This window comes from Bufo gargarizans, chromosome 2 (assembly GCF_014858855.1).
Source record: "Bufo gargarizans isolate SCDJY-AF-19 chromosome 2, ASM1485885v1, whole genome shotgun sequence".
NCBI classification, from domain to species: domain Eukaryota; kingdom Metazoa; phylum Chordata; class Amphibia; order Anura; family Bufonidae; genus Bufo; species Bufo gargarizans.
In genome coordinates this window covers 72,630,192-72,651,718 of record NC_058081.1, presented here as the reverse complement: position 1 = coordinate 72,651,718, position 21,527 = coordinate 72,630,192, and the positions used below count along the sequence as shown (strand labels likewise).

The window sequence follows — 21,527 nt, the reverse complement described above, 5'->3', positions numbered from 1 at the left end:
TCTAATGCCACCAGATATAAGGCAGCTATTCTATAAGTCAATGTTCAGCTCTTTAACTAAGCCTTGAGACATGACTTGGATATTAAATAAGCCAGCACCTCATCTGCAGGCAGCTGTTTTGGGGTGATTGCCCCTCATCAGTGCATAGCAGAGAGTACTGGCTTAACTGGGTGAGAGGCCTGTGTCCACGTCAGCTCATTTTGCATCCCTTCCCTCCCAAAATTCCAGAGCAGCATATATGGCATATAAGTCTCCTCACACTGATTAAGGTGCTCTCTCCCTAAGGAGAGTAGTTCCCCCCTGACGTGGACACAGACCTCTCTCCCAGTTAAGCCAGTACTCTCTGCTATGCACTGATGAGGGGCAATCACCCCGAAACAGCTGTCTGCAGATGAGGTGCTGGCTTATTTAATATCCAAGTCTTGTATCCAGACTTATTTTAAGAGCTGAACATTGAGTTATAGGATAGCTGCCTTACATCTGGTGGCATTAGAGGCAGAGCTTGTTAAGAGCTCATTTGCATTCTTTCCCTCCCTAAGTGCAGACCAGACACTCATATTACATACCCAGCATACAGTACGTCGTTATTGATTGGGAGTGCAGATGATTTTACTCAGGATATAGCACCATAAAAACCCAGACTAATGCAAAAAAGGAAAGTTTACAAAAAAGTGATATTTAGAAATATTGGAGGTTATTTACTAAGACCAGCGTTTCACGCATTAGTCAGTATAAAACTTTGCCAGAGCAAGATTCGACTCATTTATTAATAAGTGTACTCCTCTAATAAATTTGTTGCATCATCTGCTGTCTTTGCACCAGAAATTAAATCAAATCCAGCCAGGAAGTGGAGTATATTTCTGGTATATGTGCCAATTTTCTGGTGTACATGTTAGGCTATATTCACACTCGCGTTTGGTGCAGATCCGTCATTGATCTGCACAGACGAATCCGTTCATATAATACAACCGTCTGCATCCGTTCACAACGGATCCGTTTGTATTATTTTTAGCATAGCCAAGACGGATCCGTCTTGAACACAATTGAAAGTCAATGGAGGACGGATCCGTTTTCTATTGTGCCAGATTGTGTCATAGAAAACGGATCCGTCCCTATTGACTTACATTGTGTGTCAGGCAGCGTTTTGGTGTCCACCTCCAGAGCGGAATGGAGACAGAACGGAGGCAAACTGATGCATTCTGAGCGGATCCTTTTCCATTCAGAATGCATTAGGGCAAAACTGATACATTTTGGACCGCTTGTGAGAGCCCTGAACGGATCTCACAAACGGAAACCAAAACGCCAGTGTGAAAGTAGCCTTAAATGAGTCAGATCAAGGAACTCCCATCAACTCATGCACTTTTTGAAAAAGTGGCAATAATGTCAGAAAAAAAGCTAAAAAAGTAAAAAATCGGCACCTTCGACAAAATTCACAACTTTTCTACATCAAATAACTGGCGTGCAACTATGGTAAATGAGATTATAAATGACTCCTCTTACTAAAGGAATATTATTTAAAAAGTTTATCTTTTTTATGCGTGGGCATTTCTTAGAAATGAAGAAAGCACCCCTTTAGCTTTCAGCAAAAGACACACAAATTTGAGGAATGTGAAGAATAATAGTACAATAAGCTATAAACACAATTGCTGTAAATTCTCTGTATCTAACAAGTTTAGTTTTGATTTTTGAAGGACTATTAAACTTTTAATACAACCCACTTTACATAAAGTAGTTGCAATTTTGAGAATGAAAAAAAGGGACATGTAGAATAATTAACGCATCCTTCTTTCTGACTTGGCCAGAAAAAGTTTTTGGGGCTACAGGTCAAAACATGAAACTGGTTATATAATGGCTGGTGGGACAATACATGCAATTCTTTTGCCATCAATAAAGCCCAGTTTGTAAATGGTGAGAGCAGCCAGTGAAACAACCCTAGTGCTTTGTCATGCTGTTCGCCCGAGCCTGTGCATCTGAGCTACGGCTGTGGGAAAAGTTTCTGAACAACCTTATCAACATTAGGCTCTAAGTATGTACTGTATTTCAAAACGATGTCATCCTTGATCAAGTCCTTATCTGGAATCTTCTTGTTTCTTTTATGCTTACAGTGAAATAGAATGGCATCTTGACTCGAAACGTCTGTAGAATATCCTTCAGCCTTTAAAATGTGGTGGACTGATGTCTGAATAACTTTCCGTGGATTTATAATCATTTTTCGTGGTTTGATGGAATATCTATCACTAGGTTCTCTATATGGATATTGAAGAATATTAATCCCAGGAACATGATTCCATCGATTGGATCCAGTTGCTTCGACCGATGATGGAAAAGCATGATTTTCAAAACGAAAGACGCTTGCTTCGGGGTGGTTTTTCTGGAGACTCTCCATTAAAGATGACCAATCCCAATATTTTACCGGAAGAATAATCTCATCAATGTCATTTAAGAGAATAAAATTGCTTTTATACATATTTCTGTATATGCAGTCATTTAAAGAGGCAATTTGTCCATAGTAGCCAATATCACTGTCAAGTCCTTCAACATATTTCCATTTTTTCGAAGTTCTCAGATAGGTGTCTATTGGCCAGGGTATTACATCTACATCACCTTCTTGGATGTAATGTCTTAAAACTTTGTCTACATTGTCATGGCAGCTGTTGTTGTAGATGATAATTTTAGAAGCTCCTAGTAATTTATACATTTCAATAGCCTGAATCGTCTGCAAAACATTATTATACTGTCCATAAAAGGCAGAGATACAAACACTAAAATTGGCAGAAAATTCCCTTATAGGATCTTTTTGAATTCTAAACGTTGGAATTTGCCTTACGTCTTTTGAGCTGTTTGTATGGACAGACATGTAGACATAATCACATTCAGATGGGTTTCCACATAAGAGATGAGCGGTTTCATATGGAAATCCAAAGTGATCCTTAACAATATCAATTTTTGCTTTAACATTTACATAACCATTTTGCTTACAATGGAACAAGCAGTAGAGGTTCTTCACTGTTTTATGGACTATGGCAAGTATTCTTATTAAGCTGTCTCCTCTGGGATCATAATAAGGAGAGATGATGAAGGTTTTGTTATCCTCTAATGCTAAGAAGGAGCCGGTAACAACGTTGGTAACATAGCTTGTTTTAGAATCGGGAGATTGTAGTTGATATAATTGAAAGATGTAAATGAACCCAAATAGGTTGGATGCAATGAACAGATATTTAAATGAGTAGTGCATATTTTCTTCACAGGAACAAACTGTAAAATAAGAAAACAAATATTGTAAGTACGAAATAAAAATGAAAACCATAAAAATATACCATCATACTGTACGCATAAACATAGTGAAGTGTGAAAATTATTACATTTTACTGACAAAACAACACAAAAAACTTACTGTCACGTACCGGGGACCAGACCAGCCCACCGCGTCACGTGACAAGGGTTGCCCAAGCCCTTCAGGCCGATTCACCTCACGTCCTCACACGCTGTTACGCTCTGCGCCGAGCCGTAACTTGAGCATAAATCGCCACCTGAAGCTTGCAAGCACACCCACGCACTAACACGAAACTTTCACTGCCACCACCCGTCAGTTATAAGGTCGACAGGACACCCTTGAGTGTTCCACTCGCAAGCAGACACACGGTAGTAAGACTCACGGAAAACAACATACAGCCTCAGACTGCACACACACTCTTCAAGGAGCTAACAGGTTCTTAAGGTTACAAGACAAACCATCAAACTTTTAGGTTTAATGTATTAAAAATAGACAGTAGTGATGTCCGATTCGTGAACGAATCGTTCTTTTGAATCGATCCCTTTCACTGAACTGGAAGAGTTGGTTCACCTGAGTGAGCTGATCTGTTTGAAACAGCTCAGATAGCATAGCAATAGCAGAGACTCTGGCAGCAGGGAGTATAATATGATCCTAGAGTGGAAGCCAGACCCTCCCGTCCTGCAACCAAATAACCAATCAGAGCTGAAGCACAAGCACGGAGTCACACACAGTACAGGGAGTCTAAGAATCGAATGAGTCACAGGTTAAAAGAATCGAATGATCCTACTTAGTTAGTAGACTCATTGGTTTCTTTGAGTTAAAAGAACCGTTAGTCACCTCCCTATTAGGAGCTGTCTGGTGCAGACTGATTCAAACGAACCGATTCATTTAAAAGATTCGAACTTCCAAACTCTAATAGACAGCACTTGGTTACAAAAAATTATTAACAAGAGACATACATAAATGGCAAACAATGGTAAAATAAACAGGAAAAAAACTAAGAAAGCTCTAATACTTAGCAGTTGTGTAGTAAAAGTCCTTTCCTCCCAGGAGATTTGGGCAGAATACTGGTGCACAAACCAATTCGATTGGATCTCCTACTTTGTGACACCCAAATATCCAGGGATTGCATGTTTATGCCTTTCCTTCAGGGGCAGACCTGAGGGGGATTATACCGCCCACCTCTGACTCAGCCCCTCTGGCCGAGCTTCATTACCTATGCAGCCGGCCCCCTGACTATCTAGTGAACAGGTATGAAAATATCAAAAAGATTTTTTCACCAGGGCAACTGGGAAACTACAGACCTCAGACCTTCTTCATAATTCATATCTCATCGTTCCGAGTCCTAGCATATCAAACAAGACACGTCCAGGATGCTCAGAAGATGAGATCCTTATTTTAAGAAGATGAAGGCGAGTTGATATGCTATGTCTGGTGTCCATGCGATGCCCCCATCATAACAGATATGATGAGCTGGGTTTTAGAGACGTGAGCCCCATCCTGAACAAGTTATGAAGGATTACAACTAGGGCCGGTGCGTCCATCTTGGCAAGGGGGGCAATTGCCCCCGAGTCCTTAGGACCCCCCCGCTCCGGCCCGCAACTAACTATATTTTCGTTGGGGCAGCGGCGGCAGGACAGTCACACGGAGATGAGCGCTTCCATTGCTCATCTCCAGTCATCTGTATCGCCGTCCTCAGGACAGCGATACAGATGGCTGTGCAGCAGGGCAGGGAAGGGAGAGGTGTGTCCCTTCCCCTTCCTCTGATAGGCTGCAGGCACTAGGCCGGCAGCCTATCAGAGGCCGGCACAGGCGGCGCAATTACGTCATTGCGCCGCCTGAGCCGTACAGCGCGGGCCACAGGCCGGAAGAGGCCTGCATCACATCACTGACATGGAGTGAAGTGTTTTTTTTTGTGTACAATACTGGTGGCTACTGGCACATGATGGGGGGCTCTGGCTACTGGCACATGTTGATGGGGGGCTCAGGCTACTGGCACATTATAGGGGGGCCTATGGCTACTGGCACATGATAGGGGGGTCTGGCTACTGGCACATGTTGATGGGGGGCTCAGGCTACTGGCATATGATAGGGGGGGCCTATGGCTACTGGCTCATGATAGGGGGGGCTCTGGCTACTGGCACATGTTGATGGGAGCGGGGCTCAGGCTACTGGCACATGATAGGGGGGGCTCTGGCTACTGGCACATGATAGGGGGCTCTGGCTACTGGCACATGATATAGGGGGGCTCTGACTACTGGCACATGATATAGGGGGGCTCTGGCTACTGGCACATGATATAGGGGGGCTCTGGCTACTGGCACATGATATAGGGGGGCTCTGGCTACTGGCACATGATAGGGGGCTACTGGCACATGATGGGGGAGCTCTGGCTACTGGCACATGATAGGGGGGCTCTGGCTACTGGCACATGATAGGGGGGTCCTCTGGCTACTGGCACATGATAGGGGGGCTCTGGCTACTGGCACATGATATAGGGGGGGCTCTGGCTACTGGCACATGATAGGGGGCTACTGGCACATGATGGGGGAGCTCTGGCTACTGGCACATGATAGGGGGGCTCTGGCTACTGGCACATGATAGGGGGGTCCTCTGGCTACTGGCACATGATATGGGGGTCCTCTGGCTACTGGCACATGATGGTGGGGGCTCTTATTACTGGCACATGATTGGGGGGAATCTATGAGGGCACATTTTACTGGCACATTATTGGGGGCACTTATTGCTGGCACATTATTGGGGGCACTTATTGCTGGCACATTATTGGGGGCACTTCCTACTGGCACATTATTGGTGGGCACTATAGGAGCATCTACTGAGACCACAATTATTTTATATGGGGACTCTGTATAGGGGCATTTTATACTGGGACACATTATGGTGGGTACTATGGGGAAGAGGGGAGAGGAGTACTATGGGGTCATCTACGGGGGCACTGAGAAGGGGTATTTTATACTTACAAATTATGGGGGACACTGAGGGCATCTACTGGGGCACTATATATGGGGCATTTTATACTGCTACATTATGGGGGGCACTATATAGGGGTATTTTATACTGGCACATTATGGGGGCACTATGGGGACATTAGCTCAACTGGGGGCATTACAAGGCGGTATTTTTTGCACTGTCACATTATAAGGAAAATTATTTCTACTGGGGGGGCATTATGGTGGGCTTTAGTACTCCCCCATGGTATGAGTCCCCTAGTAGCAGCACCAGCCTCTCCCTGCTCTGATATCCCTCTGCCCCTTCTCCAAATCCTTATTATGAAATCTTTCTCATTTGGATAGGACACAACATCAGCTCCGCCGAGCCCCCCAACCAAAGTGTTGAAGTGGTGTCCGAGATCCCCAAGGGTCAAGCCAAGTAATTGTAAGTTTTCATATGAAATATGTTTATGTTATACACATATAGTATACACTGTGCCCCACAATATACAGTTTCTTCTGTAAAAGTCATCAAGTGTAATGGGGGGGGGGGCTTATTGTTTTTTGCACCAGGGCCCCATTTCACCTAGAAATGGCCCTGATTACAACTTATTGTTCATTGTCTGATATGAAGCCCCCATGCTGACACACGGCACCGGAGAGTCTGCTGTCCCCTGTCCTGAATGTGATCAGCAAAAGGGCCCATACTGGTTAGCATCTCTGTACTAACTAACCCCCTGGAGAGCAGTTCGCTGTCTTCACAGGTATGAGGCAGACATCTATGCACTATATGCAGCCTTCAACCAATTCATCAATGGCTGCTGACCTACCAATACAAAAACATAAATACATACTCTATATGAATGGGAATCACACTGGACTATGTTATACTATGACATATACCCATAAAACATATATTATCACAGCAATCATAATCACTAGGAATAAGGCGTCCTAATTCCTGACACTAACAGTTTGTGAGGCTGAAAAAAGACATACAGGACATCCATCCAGTTCGGCCTGTTATCCTGCAAAGTTGATCCAGAGGAAGGCAAAAAAAAAAAAACATTTAAGGCTACTTTCACACCTGCGTTTAGGTGCGGATCCGTCTGGTATCTGCACAGACGGATCCGCACCTATAATGCAAACGCTTAGATCCGTTCAGAACGGATCCGTTTGCATTACCATGAACAAAAACCAAAATTTAGTTTTTTTTTGTTTTTTTTTGTTTTTTTTGTTCATGATAATGCAAACGGATCCGTTTTGACTTTACATTGAAAGTCAATGGGGGACGGATCCGTTTGAAAATTTAGCCATATTGTGTCAACTTCAAACGGATCCGTCCCCATTGACTTACATTGTGAGTCTGGACGGATCCGTTTGCCTCCGCACGGCCAGGCGGACACCCGAACGCTGCAGGCAGCGTTCGGGTGTCCGCCTGCTGAGCTGAGCGGAGGACAAACGGTGCCAGACTGATGCATTTTGAGCGGATCCGCATCCACTCAGAATGCATTAGGGCTGGACGGATCCGTTCGGGGCCGCTTGTGAGAGCCTTCAAACGGAACTCACAAGCGGAGCCCCGAATGCTAGTGTGAAAGTAGCCTTACAGTGATAACATTTCTTCCCAACTCCAATCAGAATAACTCCCTGGATCAACAACCCATCTCCAGAAATCTACTAACTATAGCCTGTAATATTATTACACTCCAGAAATACATCCAGGCCCCTCTTGAATTCCTTTATTGTGCTCACCATCACCACCTCCTCAGGTAGAGAGTTCCATAGTCTCACTGCTCTTACCGTAAAGAATCCTCTTCTATGTTTGTGTACAAACCTTCTTTCCTCCAGACGCAGAGGATGTCCCCTCGTCACAGTCACAGTCCTGGGGATAAATAGATGATGGGATAGATCTCTGTACTGACCCCTGACAGTGTCGGACTGGGGTGCCAAGGGCCCACCAGTAGAAGTGACTCTAGCGGCCCACCCTACAGTTTCATGCAAATATTGACACTTAGGCCTGGTTCACACCTGAGCAATTTACATCGCGTTCCTACAGGCTGTAAAACGCTCAACAGGCAAAAACCAATGCTTCCCTATGGGCATGGTTCTCACCAAACGCCCTACGCCCCAAGAAGTACAGGAGCTTCTTTGGGGTGCATTGTCGGGAACGCGCGACAATGGGCGTTTGCTTGTTTCCTCGCACGCATGTAAACACCTGATAAGCACGCTTGTAAACAGCGCTTATCGGGTACGCTTATGTGTGAACCCGGCCTTAAGGGGGTTTTCCGATTTGCATTAACATCCTTTAAAATAATCCTTCATATAGGAAGCTGTAGTGTAATAGTGCAGCTAATCGCTGGCCTTGGTGCTGTACACCACTGAGGTCACTGATCAGTTACAGCGGTCAAGTACGGTACACAGGTAGTTTTCCGTGGCAGCCGCCTGGCGGAGAGAACAGAGTTTTGGTGCTGTATCAAATAGTGATTAGGATGGTGAGATTAATTTTTTTTATTTTTATTTTTTTTCATTTTTTTTTAACAGCATCCCTGTAGTTTGGCCTCAAAAATTTGAACTTAGGCACCCCCTTCAAGCTCAGTACTTAGATACCATAACAATACCAAGCTCTGTACTTAGATACCATAACAATACCAAGCTCTGTGCATAGATACAGCAACAGAACTCTGCTACACACAAACTTCTACACATGCCAACACTCTTTTACACTTACACTTCTACACATGCTGGCACTCTTTTACACTTACACTTCTACACATGCTGGCACTCTTTTACACACATACTTCTACACATGCCGGCACTCTTTTACACTTACACTTCTACACATGCTGGCACTCTTTTACACTTACACTTCTACACATGCTGGCACTCTTTTACACACATACTTCTACACATGCCGGCACTCTTTTACACGCATACTTCTACACATGCCGGCACTCTTTTACACTTACACTTCTACACATGCTGGCACTCTTTTACACACATACTTCTACACATGCCGGCACTCTTTTCCGGCACTCTTTTACACTTACACTTCTACACATGCTGGCACTCTTTTACACACACTTCTACACATGCCAGCACTCTTTTACACACACACTTCTACACATGCCATCACTCTTTTACACTTACACTTCTACACATGCTGGCACTCTTTTACACTCACACTTCTACACATGCCAGCACTTTTTTACATGCATACTTCTACACATGCCGGCACTCTTTTACACGCATACTTCTACACATGCCGGCACTCTTTTACACTTACACTTCTACACATGCTGGCACTCTTTTACACACATACTTCTACACATGCCGGCACTCTTTTCCGGCACTCTTTTACACACACACTTCTACACATGCCAGCACTCTTTTACACTTACACTTCTACACATGCTGGCACTCTTTTACACTCACACTTCTACACATGCCAGCACTTTTTTACATGCATACTTCTACACATGCCAGCACTCTTTTACACACACACTTCTACACATGCTGGCACTCTTTTACACTCACACTTCTACACATGCCAGCACTTTTTTACATGCATACTTCTACACATGCCAGCACTCTTTTACACACACACTTCTACACATGCCAGCACTCTTTTACACTTACACTTCTACACATGCCAGCACTCTTTTACATGCATACTTCTACACATGCCAGCACTCTTTTACACACACACTTCTACACATGACAGCACTCTTTTACACACATACTTCTACACATGCCAGCACTTTTTTACACACACACTTCTACACATGCCAGCACTCTTTTACACTTACACTTCTACACATGCCAGCACTCTTTTACATGCATACTTCTACACATGCCAGCACTCTTTTACACACACACTTCTACACACGTCAGCACTCTTTTACACACACACTTCTACACATGCCGGCACTCTTTTACACTTACACTTCTACACATGCTGGCACTCTTTTACACACATACTTCTACACATGCCGGCACTCTTTTCCGGCACTCTTTTACACGCACACTTCTACACATACCGGCACTCTTTTCCGGCACTCTTTTACACTTACACTTCTACACATGCTGGCACTCTTTTACACACACTTCTACACATGCCAGCACTCTTTTACACACACACTTCTACACATGCCAGCACTCTTTTACACTTACACTTCTACACATGCTGGCACTCTTTTACACTCACACTTCTACACATGCCAGCACTTTTTTACATGCATACTTCTACACATGCCGGCACTCTTTTACACGCATACTTCTACACATGCCGGCACTCTTTTACACTTACACTTCTACACATGCTGGCACTCTTTTACACACATACTTCTACACATGCCGACACTCTTTTCCGGCACTCTTTTACACACACACTTCTACACATGCCAGCACTCTTTTACACTTACACTTCTACACATGCTGGCACTCTTTTACACTCACACTTCTACACATGCCAGCACTTTTTTACATGCATACTTCTACACATGCCAGCACTCTTTTACACACACACTTCTACACATGCCAGCACTCTTTTACACTTACACTTCTACACATGCCAGCACTCTTTTACATGCATACTTCTACACATGCCAGCACTCTTTTACACACACACTTCTACACATGACAGCACTCTTTTACACACATACTTCTACACATGCCAGCACTTTTTTACACACACACTTCTACACATGCCAGCACTCTTTTACACTTACACTTCTACACATGCCAGCACTCTTTTACATGCATACTTCTACACATGCCAGCACTCTTTTACACACACACTTCTACACACGTCAGCACTCTTTTACACACACACTTCTACACATGCCGGCACTCTTTTACACTTACACTTCTACACATGCTGGCACTCTTTTACACACATACTTCTACACATGCCGGCACTCTTTTCCGGCACTCTTTTACACGCACACTTCTACACATACCGGCACTCTTTTCCGGCACTCTTTTACACTTACACTTCTACACATGCTGGCACTCTTTTACACACACTTCTACACATGCCAGCACTCTTTTACACACACACTTCTACACATGCCAGCACTCTTTTACACTTACACTTCTACACATGCTGGCACTCTTTTACACTCACACTTCTACACATGCCAGCACTTTTTTACATGCATACTTCTACACATGCCGGCACTCTTTTACACGCATACTTCTACACATGCCGGCACTCTTTTACACTTACACTTCTACACATGCTGGCACTCTTTTACACACATACTTCTACACATGCCGGCACTCTTTTCCGGCACTCTTTTACACACACACTTCTACACATGCCAGCACTCTTTTACACTTACACTTCTACACATGCTGGCACTCTTTTACACTCACACTTCTACACATGCCAGCACTTTTTTACATGCATACTTCTACACATGCCAGCACTCTTTTACACACACACTTCTACACATGCCAGCACTCTTTTACACTTACACTTCTACACATGCCAGCACTCTTTACATGCATACTTCTACACATGCCAGCACTCTTTTACACACACACTTCTACACATGACAGCACTCTTTTACACACATACTTCTACACATGCCAGCACTTTTTTACACACACACTTCTACACATGCCAGCACTCTTTTACACTTACACTTCTACACATGCCAGCACTCTTTTACATGCATACTTCTACACATGCCAGCACTCTTTTACACACACACTTCTACACACGTCAGCACTCTTTTACACACACACTTCTACACATGCCGGCACTCTTACAGACACACTTCTACACATGCCGGCACTCTTACAGACACACTTCTACACATGCCGGCACTCTTTTACACTTACACTTCTACACATGCTGGCACTCTTTTACACACATACTTCTACACATGCCGGCACTCTTTTCCGGCACTCTTTTACACACACACTTCTACACATGCCAGCACTCTTTTACACTTACACTTCTACACATGCTGGCACTCTTTTACACTCACACTTCTACACATGCCAGCACTTTTTTACATGCATACTTCTACACATGCCAGCACTCTTTTACACACACACTTCTACACATGCCAGCACTCTTTTACACTTACACTTCTACACATGCCAGCACTCTTTTACATGCATACTTCTACACATGCCAGCACTCTTTTACACACACACTTCTACACATGACAGCACTCTTTTACACACATACTTCTACACATGCCAGCACTTTTTTACACACACACTTCTACACATGCCAGCACTCTTTTACACTTACACTTCTACACATGCCAGCACTCTTTTACATGCATACTTCTACACATGCCAGCACTCTTTTACACACACACTTCTACACACGTCAGCACTCTTTTACACACACACTTCTACACATGCCGGCACTCTTACAGACACACTTCTACACATGCCGGCACTCTTACAGACACACTTCTTCACATGCCGTTACTCTTTTACACGCACACTTCTACAAATGCCTGCATTCTTTTACACACACTTCTACACATGCCAGCACTTTTACACACACACTTCTACACATGCCGTTACTCTTTTACACGCACACTTCTACACATGCCGGAACTCTTTTACACACACACTTCTACACATGCCAGCACTCTTTTACACGTATACTTCTACACATGCCAGCACTCTTTTACACACGCCGGCACTCTTTTGCACTCACACTTCTACACATGCCAGCACTCTTTTACACGCATACTTCTACATATGCCGGCACTCTTTTACACTTACACTTCTACACATGCCAACACTCTTTTACAAACACACTTCTACACACACCGGCACTCTTTTACATGCATACTTCTACACATGCCAGCACTCTTTTACACAAACACTTCTACACATGACAGCACTCTTTTACACTCACACTTCTACACATGCCAGCACTCTTTTACACACACACTTCTACACATGACAGCACTCTTTTACACTCACACTTCTACACATGCCAGCACTCTTTTACACTCACACTTCTACACATGCCAGCACTCTTTTACACACACACTTCTACACATGCCAGCACTCTTTTACACACACACTTCTACACATGACAGCACTCTTTTACACACACTTCTACACATGCCAGCACTCTTTTACACACACACTTCTACACATGCCAGCACTCTTTTACACTTACACTTCTACACATGCTGGCACTCTTTTACACTCACACTTCTACACATGCCAGCACTTTTTTACATGCATACTTCTACACATGCCAGCACTCTTTTACACACACACTTCTACACATGCCAGCACTCTTTTACACTTACACTTCTACACATGCCAGCACTCTTTTACATGCATACTTCTACACATGCCAGCACTCTTTTACACACACACTTCTACACATGACAGCACTCTTTTACACACATACTTCTACACATGCCAGCACTTTTTTACACACACACTTCTACACATGACAGCACTCTTTTACACTTACACTTCTACACATGCCAGCACTCTTTTACATGCATACTTCTACACATGCCAGCACTCTTTTACACACACACTTCTACACACGTCAGCACTCTTTTACACACACACTTCTACACATGCCGGCACTCTTACAGACACACTTCTACACATGCCGGCACTCTTACAGACACACTTCTACACATGCCGTTACTCTTTTACATGCACACTTCTACAAATGCCTGCATTCTTTTACACACACTTCTACACATGCCAGCACTTTTACACACACACTTCTACACATGCCGTTACTCTTTTACACGCACACTTCTACACATGCCGGAACTCTTTTACACACACACTTCTACACATGCCAGCACTCTTTTACACGTATACTTCTACACATGCCAGCACTCTTTTACACACGCCGGCACTCTTTTGCACTCACACTTCTACACATGCCAGCACTCTTTTACACGCATACTTCGACATATGCCGGCACTCTTTTACACTTAGACTTCTACACATGCCAACACTCTTTTACAAACACACTTCTACACACACCGGCACTCTTTTACATGCATACTTCTACACATGCCAGCACTCTTTTACACAAACACTTCTACACATGACAGCACTCTTTTACACTCACACTTCTACACATGCCAGCACTCTTTTACACACACACTTCTACACATGACAGCACTCTTTTACACTCACACTTCTACACATGCCAGCACTCTTTTACACTCACACTTCTACACATGCCAGCACTCTTTTACACACACACTTCTACACATGCCAGCACTCTTTTACACACACACTTCTACACATGACAGCACTCTTTTACACACACTTCTACACATGCCAGCACTCTTTTACACACACACTTCTACACATGCCAGCACTCTTTTACACTTACACTTCTACACATGCTGGCACTCTTTTACACTCACACTTCTACACATGCCAGCACTTTTTTACATGCATACTTCTACACATGCCAGCACTCTTTTACACACACACTTCTACACATGCCAGCACTCTTTTACACTTACACTTCTACACATGCCAGCACTCTTTTACATGCATACTTCTACACATGCCAGCACTCTTTTACACACACACTTCTACACATGACAGCACTCTTTTACACACATACTTCTACACATGCCAGCACTTTTTTACATGCACACTTCTACAAATGCCCGCACTCTTTTACACGCACACTTCTACACACGTCGGCACTCTTTTACACACACACTTCTACACATGCCGGCACTCTTACAGACACACTTCTACACATGCCGTTACTCTTTTACACGCACACTTCTACAAATGCCTGCATTCTTTTACACACACTTCTACACATGCCAGCACTTTTACACACACACTTCTACACATGCCGTTACTCTTTTACACGCACACTTCTACACATGCCGGAACTCTTTTACACACACACTTCTACACATGCCAGCACTCTTTTACACGTATACTTCTACACATGCCAATCACTCTTTTACACACACACTTTTACACACGCCGGCACTCTTTTGCACTCACACTTCTACACATGCCAGCACTCTTTTACACGCATACTTCTACACATGCCAGCACTATTTTACACTTACACTTCTACACATGACAGCACTCTTTTGCACACATACTTCTACACATGCCAGCACTCTTTTACACACACAATTCTACACATGCCAGCACTCTTTTGCACTCACACTTCTACACACACCGGCACTCTTTTACACACAAACTTCTACACACGCCGGGACTCTTTTACACACATACTTCTACACATGCCAGCACTCTTTTTCACACACACTTCTACACATGCCGTCACTCTTTTACACGCACACTTCTACACACACCGGCACTCTTTTACACACACACTTCTACACACGCTAGCACTCTTTTACACACACTTCTACACATGCCGGAAATCTTATAGACACACTTCTACACAGGGGCGTAGCTAAAGGCTCATGGGCCCTGGTGCAAGAGTTAGACTTGGGCCCCCTTTCCCTCAGTGCTTTGTGTGTCTTCTTATGCAGCACAAGGGTCTTTGGGCCCCCTCAGGCTCCTGGGCCCGGTAGCGACTGCTACCTCTGCACCCCCTATAGCTACGCCCCTGCTTCTACACATGCCGGCACTTCTTCAGACACACTTCTACACATGCCGTTACTCTTTTACACACACACTTCTACACATGCCTGCACTCTTTTACACACACTTCTAAACATGCCAGCACTCTTTTACATGCACACTTCTACACATGCCGGCACTCTTTTACACGTATACTTCTACACATGCCAGCACTCTTTTACACACACACACAGTTCTACACACAGCGGCACTCTTTTAAACACACACTTCTACACAAGTCGGCACTCTTTTACACACACACTTCTACACACGTCGGCACTCTTTTACACGCACACTTCTACACATGCCGGCACTCTTTTACACAAACACTTCTACACATGACAGCACTCTTTTACACTCACACTTCTACACATGCCAGCACTCTTTTACACACACACTTCTACACATGACAGCACTCTTTTACACTCACACTTCTACACATGCCAGCACTCTTTTACACTCACACTTCTACACATGCCAGCACTCTTTTACACACACACTTCTACACATGCCAGCACTCTTTTACACACACACTTCTACACATGACAGCACTCTTTTACACACACTTCTACACATGCCAGCACTCTTTTACACACACACTTCTACACATGCCAGCACTCTTTTACACTTACACTTCTACACATGCTGGCACTCTTTTACACTCACACTTCTACACATGCCAGCACTTTTTTACATGCATACTTCTACACATGCCAGCACTCTTTTACACACACACTTCTACACATGCCAGCACTCTTTTACACTTACACTTCTACACATGCCAGCACTCTTTTACATGCATACTTCTACACATGCCAGCACTCTTTTACACACACACTTCTACACATGACAGCACTCTTTTACACACATACTTCTACACATGCCAGCACTTTTTTACATGCACACTTCTACAAATGCCCGCACTCTTTTACACGCACACTTCTACACACGTCGGCACTCTTTTACACACACACTTCTACACATGCCGGCACTCTTACAGACACACTTCTACACATGCCGTTACTCTTTTACACGCACACTTCTACAAATGCCTGCATTCTTTTACACACACTTCTACACATGCCAGCACTTTTACACACACACTTCTACACATGCCGTTACTCTTTTACACGCACACTTCTACACATGCCGGAACTCTTTTACACACACACTTCTACACATGCCAGCACTCTTTTACACGTATACTTCTACACATGCCAATCACTCTTTTACACACACACTTTTACACACGCCGGCACTCTTTTGCACTCACACTTCTACACATGCCAGCACTCTTTTACACGCATACTTCTACACATGCCAGCACTATTTTACACTTACACTTCTACACATGACAGCACTCTTTTGCACACATACTTCTACACATGCCAGCACTCTTTTACACACACAATTCTACACATGCCAGCACTCTTTTGCACTCACACTTCTACACACACCGGCACTCTTTTACACACAAACTTCTACACACGCCGGGACTCTTTTACACACATACTTCTACACATGCCAGCACTCTTTTTCACACACACTTCTACACATGCCGTCACTCTTTTACACGCACACTTCTACACACACCGGCACTCTTTTACACACACACTTCTACACACGCTAGCACTCTTTTACACACACTTCTACACATGCCGGAAATCTTATAGACACACTTCTACACAGGGGCGTAGCTAAAGGCTCATGGGCCCTGGTGCAAGAGTTAGACTTGGGCCCCCTTTCCCTCAGTGCTTTGTGTGTCTTCTTATGCAGCACAAGGGTCTTTGGGCCCCCTCAGGCTCCTGGGCCCGGTAGCGACTGCTACCTCTGCACCCCCTATAGCTACGCCCCTGCTTCTACACATGCCGGCACTTCTTCAGACACACTTCTACACATGCCGTTACTCTTTTACACACACACTTCTACACATGCCTGCACTCTTTTACACACACTTCTAAACATGCCAGCACTCTTTTACATGCACACTTCTACACATGCCGGCACTCTTTTACACGTATACTTCTACACATGCCAGCACTCTTTTACACACACACACACTTCTACACACAGCGGCACTCTTTTAAACACACACTTCTACACAAGTCGGCACTCTTTTACACACACACTTCTACACACGTCGGCACTCTTTTACACGCACACTTCTACACATGCCGGCACTCTTTTACACGCACACTTCTACACATGCCTGCACTCTTTTACACACACTTCTACACATGCCAGCACTTTTACACACACACTTCTACACATGCCGTTACTCTTTTACACTCACACTTCTACACACGCCGTCACTCTTTTACACTCACACTTCTACACACACTGGCACTCTTTTACACACAGACTTCTACACATGCCAGCATTCTTTTACATGCACACTTCTACAAATGCCCGCACTCTTTTACACGCACAGTTCTACACACACCAGCACTCTTTTACACACACACTTCTACACACGCCGGCACTCTTTTACACTCACACTTCTACACACACCGGCACTCTTTTACATGTACACTTCTACACATGCCAGCACTCTTTTGCAGGCACACTTCTACACACGTCGGCACTCTTTTACACACACACTTCTACACATGCCGGTACTCTTACAGTCACACTTCTACACATGCCAGCACTCTTTTACACGTATACTTCTACACATGCCAGCACTCTTTTACACACACACACACACTTCTACACACAGCGGCACTCTTTTAAACACACACTTCTACACAAGTCGGCACTCTTTTACACACACACTTCGGCACTCTTTTACACGCACACTTCTACACATGCCGGCACTCTTTTACACGCACACTTCTACACATGCCTGCACTCTTTTACACACACTTCTACACATGCCAGCACTTTTACACAGACACTTCTACACATGCCAGCATTCTTTTACATGCACACTTCTACAAATGCCCGCACTCTTTTACACGCACAGTTCTACACACACCAGCACTCTTTTACACACACACTTCTACACACGCCGGCACTCTTTTACACTCACACTTCTACACACACCGGCACTCTTTTACATGTACACTTCTACACATGCCAGCACTCTTTTACAGGCACACTTCTACACACGTCGGCACTCTTTTACACACACACTTCTACACATGCCGGCACTCTTACAGTCACACTTGTACACATGCCGGCACTCTTACAGACACACTTCTACACATGCGTTACTCTTTTACTCGCACACTTCTACACATGCCTGCACTCTTTTACACACACTTCTACACATGCCAGCACTTTTACACACACACTTCTACACATGCCATTACTCTTTTACACGCACACTTCTACACATGCCGGCACTCTTTTACACACACTTCTACACATGCCAGCACTTTTACACACACACTTCTACACATGCTGTTACTCTTTTACACGCACACTTCTACACATGCCAGCACTCTTTTACACGTATACTTCTACACATGCCAGCACTCTTTTACACACACACTTTTACACACGCCGGCACTCTTTTACACTCACACTTCTACACACACCTGCACTCTTTTACACACACACCTCTACACATGCCGGCACTCTTTTACATGCACACTTCTACACATGCTGGCACTCTTTTACACGCACACTCCTACACACGTCGGCACTCTTTTACAAACACACTGTCATACATGCAGGCACCCTTTCATACACACACTGTCATACATGCAGGTACTCTTGCATACACACACTTGTACACATGTAGGCACTCTTTCATACACACACTATCATATATCCAGGTACTCTAACATACACACAGTTTTACACATGCAGGCATTTTTTTTATGCACACTGTCATATATGCAGGGACCCTTTCATACACACACTGTTATACATGCAGGCACTCTTACATACACACAGTGTCATACATGCAGGCATTCTTACATACACACACTGACATACATGCAGGCAGTTTTTTAAACCAATCGCAATACATGTAGATTCCTTCCTCACCTGATGCCCCTCTGTATTGCTAGTTGTGTCCCCAGGTCCTGAGCCAGGCTCCTCCCCCTCGCAGCAGCAGGGCACCAGACTGATCACACATGCAGCATGCATCCTACTGTTTACAGGGAGCGGAGCTTATCGCATACAGCTTATAAGCAAGGATGCTCACTTGCTGGTTCGGGGGCCCACCAAGGATTTCCCCGGCTCCCAGGTGGGCCAGTCCAAGCATGACCCTGATATATTTATACATAGTTATTAGATCTTAATTTAGTCATCTTTTTTCTAAAGTGAATAACCCTAATTTTTAATTGATAATCTTTCTGGGTACATTAGTCCACCCATTCCTGAACCCTCCCCAGCTCTGCAATGTCTGCCTTGTTCACAGGAGCCCAGAATTGTACACAGTACTCCATGTGTGGTCTGACAGTGATTTGTAAAGTGGCAGGACTATGTTCTCATCATGTGTATCTATGCCCTTATTGATGCTACCAATAATCGTATTGGCCTTAGCAGCAGCTACCTGACACTGGCTTCTACTTCTACAGTTAAATTTACTGTCAGTTAAAATTCCTAAGTCCTTTTTCCTACCCAGATAGCGACCATGTCAGTGTCACCCCGTGTTATATGCAGATGGACAATTTTGCAGAATCAAAGGAGTTATCCCTAGAAAATCATTAATGACCTGTACACAGGATAGGTGATGAATATTGGATTGTGGGGGTTCGACCGCTAGAACATGTGCACTATAATGCTCCATCCAGAAAGGGGACTTGGGGACCCTTATTGTCAGGATGATTGTCCTCTGGATAGAATATTATTAAGGGAAAAGTAGACTGCACACAAAGGCTAATTAGTCTCAATATGTCAGTGCATTCCAGAAGGAGGGCTCAGTTCAATAGGCCCAAACAAATCAAGTGCATAAAAACAAAATACGACAGCTGATAACTGCATTGTAAAAAGTAGTATGTTCAAAAATGTAACCCATAGACTCCAAAGTTTCAACGTTTCAACTAGGCATCAGCCTTTTTCAAGCAGCGCACAATACAACTCAATATACACAATCATTAGGGACATTATCAAGAGACAATAGGTTAAGGGTGACATATGCTCAATAAAATACCAGCAAAGTCAAAAAGAGCTTAATAAAGGCATCATCACCTATAGACTTATTAGATAACTAATAAAGAAGAGAATGTATATGTACCTCATATATATACTGTAAGTGGGTCATAGTTCATGTGGCATGAAGGTGTGGTGGGGGCCATATTTCATGGTTCAGCTAGCAGTCCGCATGCCACGTGTCCAAAACATGCTCCTGAGAAACTGCCGGTGCTAGGGTCTATGGATTGAATATTCACACAGATTACTTTGACTGCATAGTTGCGGGTTGCTGTTTTTTGTGGCCTGTGGATAGGAGATAAATAATTTTCATCACATAACCTGTTTAACAAGATCGACTAAAGCACACTGGCAAAGAAGACAAGGTTGCTCCTCATCACCATAGACATCAAAAGGCTGTACATATCATAGAAGAAGGCCATGGAGATGCTGTGGGGCCTTTGGAGACAGGGAACCAGCCTTAGTTTGTTATTAGGTGGCAAGACTAATTAGGATGTGACTTCATAGGCTTCAGCGCTTGTTCTGTTTTTGGCAAAATGCCCGTATCATTTAAATACTTTTTCTTCTGGACATTTTTTCTAGAGTATCATTGTGCACCA

General features: G+C 44.0%; 1 pseudogene; it reads right to left on the bottom strand.

Moving 5' to 3' along the window:
• Nucleotides 1–1,634: 1,634 nt before the first annotated feature.
• LOC122929468 lies at nucleotides 1,635–21,203 on the bottom strand (annotated as a pseudogene).
• Nucleotides 21,204–21,527: the final 324 nt, after the last annotated feature.